The sequence below is a fragment of the Vespula vulgaris genome, chromosome 1, assembly GCF_905475345.1.
Source record: "Vespula vulgaris chromosome 1, iyVesVulg1.1, whole genome shotgun sequence".
Lineage (NCBI taxonomy): Eukaryota > Metazoa > Arthropoda > Insecta > Hymenoptera > Vespidae > Vespula > Vespula vulgaris.
Window position 1 is genome coordinate 14,882,603 of NC_066586.1, and position 8,297 is coordinate 14,890,899.

The 8,297-nt window shown below is 30.7% G+C and overlaps 1 protein-coding gene across 1 annotated transcript in view; it reads right to left on the reverse strand.

Moving 5' to 3' along the window:
* Positions 1–6,075: 6,075 nt before the first annotated feature.
* Positions 6,076–8,297, reverse strand: part of LOC127072715 (fez family zinc finger protein erm-like) — a 15,975-nt gene continuing 13,753 nt past the window's right edge. The window contains exon 4 of the mRNA XM_051013356.1: positions 6,076–8,297. This exon is cut by the window's right edge and continues 8,388 nt beyond it. The gene's annotated coding sequence lies outside the window, so the exon portion shown is untranslated.

Consider the following 8,297-nt stretch of genomic DNA (forward strand, 5'->3'; position numbering starts at 1 on the left):
CCATGGATCGGAAAGACCAAGTTTTTATTTTTCTTTATTTCGTTCTTTTTTTTTTTCTTTCTTTTTTATCGACGTTTGACAAAAACTTATAAGAAAGAGAAAGAGAGATGACTACTCGTTATAAAAAATATTTTTTGAAGTAAACTATCGCGAATTTTGATAACTCGCTGTACTCTTGTCGATGAAACAGATTTTTTTTTTATCGCGAATGTTTCTTTCACTCTGTATATCTTAGCTCGAACGACGTTTTCTATTTTATACGATCCCCCTATACAGAATGACTAGGTAAATCTCCATCCCTTCCTATTGGCTGATAAAAATGTATTATCATTGTAAACAGGTTAAGTTGACGAATATATTTTTACGAAAGATTATCGCGAATCCTGGTTGGTTGATTGGTCGGTTGGTTGTATCCTCATCGATAAGATAGATTTTTTTTGCAGCAAATATGTACTTTCACTCTGAGTATCTCACTTCGAACGATATTTTCTATTTTATTCCAACTACGCATACATTTCCCCATAAGTAAGACGAGAAAAATACATTATTATCATTTCAAACAGGTCGAGCTAAAAGAAATATTTCTACGAAAGAATATTGCGGATACTGGTTGGTTGGTTGCTCGCTTGGTTGCTCGAGATTGGTTGGTTGTGTCCTCATCGATAAAATAGATCTTTTCTTTCGACAAATATATACTTTCACTCTGAGAATCACATTGTCAGATCGAATTATTTTTCAATTTTATTCGAACTTCGTATAAAGAGTGATCTTATAAATTAGTCGATTAAAATCCATTATCATTGTCAACACGGTTTAATTCGCGAATCGGTATCAGATTTAAATCGTATCGAATAACGTTAAAATTTTTTTTCCTGCTGTTTTTTTCTTCCATTGAAAATGAAGAAGGATAATTTCGACGTCTGATGGATTGGTAACACGTTATCGGTTTTTTTGTAAATCAAACGTGTTAACGATAATAATTCATTTTCGATCAATTGACTTTTGGAAAGGTAGGTTATCTCTTTTTTTTTTTTTTACAAATATATCTTCGTTTATGTCTCTATGCGTGTGTATGTGCGTGTGCGTGTGTGAAAGAGAAAACATGTGGTGTATATATTTTATTTAAGAAATCATTAAATGCAGATTACGTTATAAATGAGATCTATATGAATATGTATACTTCTATCTATTACGATTGATGTCCCTATTTGGATAGAAGCGTGGGGAAAGAGGGGAAGGTAAGGGAAGAGGAAGAACTAATCATTTGTCCGTATTCGGCAATAACCTGACTTTGTTCTCTTCGATAAAAAAGGAAGATAATTATGGTTAGACGTTCGTAACCCGGTGATCAACTCTGTTGTGTGTGTATGTTTCTATGTATATATATAATTTTTTTTCTCTCGACCGAAGAAGATTAAGTAAGACTTTAAAATTAGCGTGACGGTATTATCTTACGAAAAAGAAAACCGTCAAATCGGCGAGAAATTTGTAAAGTTCTAACATTTAAGTAGCGGTGAGATTCGACAATGATGATAACAAAATTTCCAGCATTGATAATTCGTAAACGAAATTTAAATTATTTCATTTCTTCGTATATTTTTTTATTTATTTTATACTCTGCATACTCATATACAGCTGTTTTTTTTTTTTAAGATTCGTTTTCATTTTTTTTTCTTTTTTTCTTTAAAATTAGACTTAAATCGTTTTAAGAAAGGATGGCTCATCATACGTACTTATGCACGTATATACGTACGCGTGTGTATACCATGTTCAATATTACGTACATAACAAAGCGAATCAAATATGTATCCGTGTGAAAAACTAAGTGAATTGAATGCCTGCGTGAGTAGAGTTTTCTTATCGATAAAATTGCTTGCGATACGTAATTCGAGATAGGTCGAGATTATCGTAACGGTTTTCCGTCGTACTAACCTATACGATAGATTTGAATTTCTACGAGATTAACCATACAACGTATCTTATCGAATAGAACGATAAACTTAGACAGTTGAAATACCTTTCTTTTCTCCTTTTTTTTTCGAAAGATGATAATGATCGGAGAAACTCGTTGACAGAAACAAAAAAAAAGGTTGGAAAGGGAAGAGAAAAAGATATTCCTTTACCATTGAATGTAATATTCAGATAAATATTTTTGTGGAATTGATCTATTTCTGTGCATCTCTGTCTCTTTACTTTCTATGATAATATATACACGTTAGTTTAGTATACGCTAGTCATCTTCTAGAAAGCGATACTTCGGCCATTGTCCAGAGAAACGATCCGACGACAGCGATAGTGTGAAATTTAAGTGAAATCGAATTTACTTATATCGCGAAAACGTTCCGTTTAAAAAGAAAAAGAACAAAAAAGAAAGAAGAAAAGAAAGAAACAATGAGGAAGCAAAGAAAAGAAAAAAGAAAAAACAAGACAAATTGGAATCTCGTCCCTGGCTCCCCCCCCCCTCCTCACCCGATCCCTCATTTTCATACGCCTTTGAAATATCTTTTCGTAACGTTTCGATCGTAATCGACGTTTGATCTAACCTAATCGAAATCTTGAATCCGGCGATGTTCGTTTAGTATTTTGGATATTGTTGTTTAGAAAATTAATTTAGATTTAATGGTGAAACACGTGGAACGGTTATTTAATAGATAAAAAAGTTTCCTGCGTTTTCACGTTTGAAATATCCTCGTCACACATCAATCGTAACGTTTCGAAAGCGTGCAAATCTAACCTAATTGAAATTAAACAAAATTACTTTGTTATCTTATAAGAAATTAATGAAAACTTTTAACATTGTAATAGATGCGCTTATTAAATATATAAAGAGAGAGAGTATATAAAGATAGTCGGAGATTCGGCAAATTTTGTTTAGTCATTTTTGTTATTGGAAAGAAGAATTTTTCGTAACGATTTTATAAGCCACGTTTGTATCAGTTTAAAAACTAAAAAGTGAGCCCTTTCGACAGACGGAAATAAAGAACATATGGGAAGAGTCATGTGACGATAGGAGAGAAAGAGAATCTTTCTGGTGTAATGGGTGTCGTGTGTATGTGTGTTTGTGTGTGTTGGCGAAGGAGAGGTCACGAACGGAACAACTTTCACGATTATAAACTCGAGGAAAGAAGGAGAAGAAGAAGACACCAACTACACGCTCGAACTAATCGAATAGTTTGAATAGTTTCGATCGATTAACCTATCGGTAATTTTTTAAAAGAATATTCATTTCTTATTATGGTGTATATATATATATATATATATATATATATATATATATATATGAACCTTTTTTAATATATCGTTTAATATTTTTATCTATATCGATTAAAAAAATATATATATATATATTCGTGTCGCATGATAAGAATGTAACCTAAAATGGACGTGAACTTTATTAGAATTATCTCTTCACTGTTTTGATATTTTTTTTTAGCAGGGATTAACATGGTCAATAATCAAAATTTCTTTTAGTTATATATATATATATATATACCGAATATAATCGAATATGTTATATATATACAATATATACGTAATATATATATAATACACATAACCGTATATATTGTATAGATCATATATATATATATATTATATATATATATATATTTTATAAGTAATATATACAGGAAGAGAAATAAAGCCTTTTGCTCTTTAAATGATGACACGTAAGAACCAAAGAAATAGCGTTAGTCTCTAAAGAGAGACAGGGAGAATGAGAAGAGGAGGGGAGAGCTTGATGCCGTTGTTATCTAACTTCGGGAACTCTCTTTAGCCAATCGTCGATGAGATGTAAACGACTTGGTTTTTCACGCTCGTTCGAGCTTTGCAACGAATTCGATTAATCGCTCGCGGAGTAATGGCGCGAGCGAATCAGTAAAGGTTGTTTCATCATGAATTGCGGTTGCAATAGGAAAAAACGTAAAGATAGTTTGTAACGTTTTAATCTATTCAAAATATTCGATGAATATATATGATGGTTAAAATAAATAACAGAAAAAGAGAGATAGAGAGGAGAGAAAGAGAGAGAGAGAGAGAGAGAGAGAGAAAGAGAGAAAGAGAGCTTCTACTCAACGTTCATCGACTTAGGCTTTATAGAAAGTGAGTTCTTTTAGTAACGCGTCTATGTAATCGTCAACTTTAACCTTTAATTGTTCATCATCGAGGACAATCACGTTCTATGTCGTTGTTTCTACAGTTTACTTTCGTTGAGCAAGAGAAACCTATTGCAGCTGATCGATCATATGCAATTATATTAAAAAGATTTATGACTTGTAGTATTTTATTGATTATCAAAGATTTATTTAAAATTTAACAATTATCAGATAATACGTTCATTTTATGATAACGAATATTTTACTACGTATTTTTATACAATATACGTATACAATATAAATTTTTATCTTTTTTTTTTTTTTAGAGATTATATATTATATGCATATGTTTGTTCTCTGAACGTTATTGCAAACGATATCGTATCCGTCGATAAAACAGATATCGTTCATATCTTTATTTTATCATCAACGGAAAATATCTTACGAATCTACTGCCAGAGAGTGTTACTTTCGTTTCTATTACTTACAGTTATTGCCACTGGTACCGCCACTTCTCGTTCACGTAACAGCTAACGAGTGAGTTTTAAAATCTCTTGACGCGATATCGAAAAAATTGTTAATAAATTACGAAAGACTCGTTCAATTTTTTTATTCGTTGATTTCTACGTTATTATAGGATTTTTCTTCCTTTTTTTGTTGTCGTTGTTTTTTTCTCTTTCAAATTAAGTACATAAACGTATGTATCACATCTTTCGTAAGACTTATTGTAGTAGTAATATTAATTCTTTATTTCGTCACAACGTATTAGAATGCTTCGAGGGATCGACGGATCGAAGGATCGAGGGATCGTAATGGAACGATTGTGAAATCGGTGATAGATAATTAATACGATCGGTAATGTATATATATATATATATATATACACACACACATTCACATATATATATATATACATTAATATATATATATATCCATAATTTCATTTATTACGAATCATACTCTCGTGTAGAATTATTGCGAATCGTTGCGGATACTCGGGGAAAAAATTGCTTTCAAGCGTTGTGTGTGATTGCGCTGGGACAGATTATCGACGTTCGTTTGATGTATGTATATATGTATATAATGTACGTATGTATGTGTGTGTATATATGTATGTACGTATGTGTTTGTGTGTGCGTGCGCGCGTGTACGTATGTATGTATGTATGTATATATGCGTGTATATGTGTGTATGCGTGTGTATGTATGTATGCGTGTATATGTGTATGTATGTGTGTACGTATGTATGTATAATGCGTGTATGGCGTGTATGCGTGTATATGTGTATGGATGTATAATGCGTGTATGGTGTGTATGTATGTATGTTTATATGTTTGTATATGTGTATGTATGTATGTATGTATATATGTATGCATGAATGGGTGTATAATGTATGTATGTATGTATTTACAACAACGTAAAACGATATCAAGAGTTTCTTCGTAATTTCGAATCTATTATTTTTCGCTTTTGACGTGCCGTATTTTACTAAACGCACACTTTGGTCGTGAAGGTTAGTTAGTTTCTTTTTTCTCCCTTTTTCTATTTTTTGTATCTTGTTTGTTTCTTGTTCTTTTTTTCTGTTTTCCTCCTCATCTTCTTTTTTTATCATTTTCTTTTTTTCGCCCATCTCTTCATTTTCTCGGTACCCGTAAAAATACGACGAAAAGATTCTCTCTACCATCTTCCGTGTGTCAGTATCGTAACGATCGAACGTCTTCTCCCTTCACTTCACTTTTCTTTTCTTTTCTCTGGTGTTCTCTTTGTTTTTTTTTTTTTTTCGAGACAAAGTTCTACCGATTGAAATGATGATAAGAACAACAAAAAAAAAAGGAAAGACAAAAAAGAGAGAAAAAAGAACGATAGTGAAAATAGTAGAAATTCAACCAATGTCAAATTATTGGGAGAATTTATAATTAATAGATTGTTAATTATGTCTTATTGGAAGATACTTTTCAAGTTTTGCTTTTTTTCTGTCTCCCTCTCTCTTTCTCTCTTTCTCTCTCTCTCTCTCTCTCTCTCTCTGTCTTTTCTATTTCATTGAGATTGTTCACTCTACTTTGCAAACATCAATACTAACTACACAATATTTTGCCGACATATTATATAGATGTGTATATATATGTATATGTATATATATCTTTATATATATTTATATATACATATACATATGTATATGTATACGCATTCGTTACATACGCTTCTTTTATTTTTAACTTTCGAACGCCGAAATATTTATGCATGTATTTACTTATGTATTTATGGGGTATGCAAATTCATTGTAAAAACATAAAATCGGAAGATTATTCTTTTTCTTATTTCTTGCAACGGGAGTTTTTGATTGCTCTTATTTCTTTGTTTCTTTTGTATTTCATATTTTTTTTATTTTGGTAATCTTTTTTCGCGAAGTAGGCAAAAAATGAGGTTATGGTATCCGCGTCGAAATGTTAAAAATTTATCTTCATACAATGTCTTGTAACGTTTTCGAGAGAAAATAAATTAAACAAATAAATAAATAAGTAAATAAATAAATAAATAAATATATATATATATCTAATTATAAAAATTTTGTAGGATACAGTGCCGCATTTACGATGAGACGCGATAGGCGCAATCTGGGGCTCCGTGGTTTAATTAAAACAACTTACTCCTCTCATAAACAACAATATAAAAAACAGTCTAGTATATTTGATAAAAAAATAAAAAAAAGAAAAAAAAACGTCGACAATAACAACAATAGCAACAACAATAACAACAACAAAAATCGTATGAATTTGATTAATCGAAATAGACTTGTTTTATTGAGGCCTCATTAACGATGTTACGCCTAGAGCATCCAAAGGTATAAATGCGGCCCTGCGAACACACACGATACATCGACAATTTCGATTGAAATCGATTAGCAAATATCGAGAGAGTTTTGTTATGAAAACAATAAAAAAAAGAAAAAATAAAGAAACAAATATGATAAAAAAGGAAGAAAAAAAAAATATAACACACACACATATATATGTATATATAAACGTACATGTAAAACGCTTCGCGTTTTGAAAGATGAAGAGATTTCTCTTTCATATTAATATTTACACAAAGTTTATACCAAAAAACACATCGATATCCTCGAATGTACATTTTTTTTTACATGCAAATTGTTATTACCAATCGTTCGCAAAAAAGGGAAAGTTACGTTGTTAACTTTATTGTAACGTTTCTTCGTCTTTCAGTAAATATATCCGAATGATAACATATATGTATCAGTCTTGCGAAAACGCTATTATCGAATTTTTTCTTCCTTTTTTTTTTTTTATTTGTTTTTTATTAACCCTTGTTTTTTCGTTTATCGACCGTGTTCTTTCGTAAAACGATATATGTAAATCGATTTCGTCGTAGTCGAATTTTTCCCTTCGTTCGATACTTTTCAAAAATTTTCTTTCTAACAAATTGCGAAACAAACATTTTATTTATTATTATTGCATCGTTGACAATGCAATTTTTTATTCACTTATTTGTTTATTTTTTTTTCAAGTATCGTCACGTTCCTAAATCGTTAAAAAATTCGACCATCGATACATGTTTGACAATGTTCTTTCGTAAAACGATTTATGTGAATCGATTTCGTCGTCGAATTTTTTTTTTCTTTCTATCATATTTTTCAAAATTTTTCTTTCTAACAAATTGCAAACATAAAAAACATTTTATTATTGCGCTATTAATAATTCAGATTAACAATGTTAGATAGTTTCGATTGATTTTTTTTTTTTATTTTTTTCTTTTTTCTTCAAGTATCATCGTGTTCGCAATTCGTTAAAAAATTCGACGAACGAATTTTAAGAAACATGTGATATGAACATAAATAATTGAAACTTTAAACGACAAATCGTATAAAAACGGAATAATATTGTATTCATGTGTAATGCGTTCACATTTCTTTTTTTTTTTCTTCTTTTTTTTTTCATCTTCTCGTTTACGAGCACTCGCTTTACAATTAGTTCGTTCATGTTTTTTTCATTCTTTTTCTCACTCTCACACTCTCTCTCTCTCTCTCTCTCTCTCTCTCTCTCTCTTTTCTCTCTAATCTCGGATCTCTCATTTCCTCTTGTTTAAACGTTTTGATCCCGAAAATTCTCTGAAAACGGCAAATCTTCTTCCCCAGCAGTTCTACAAAACTAGACGATTTATCCGAGTAAATCTTTTTTATAAGTTC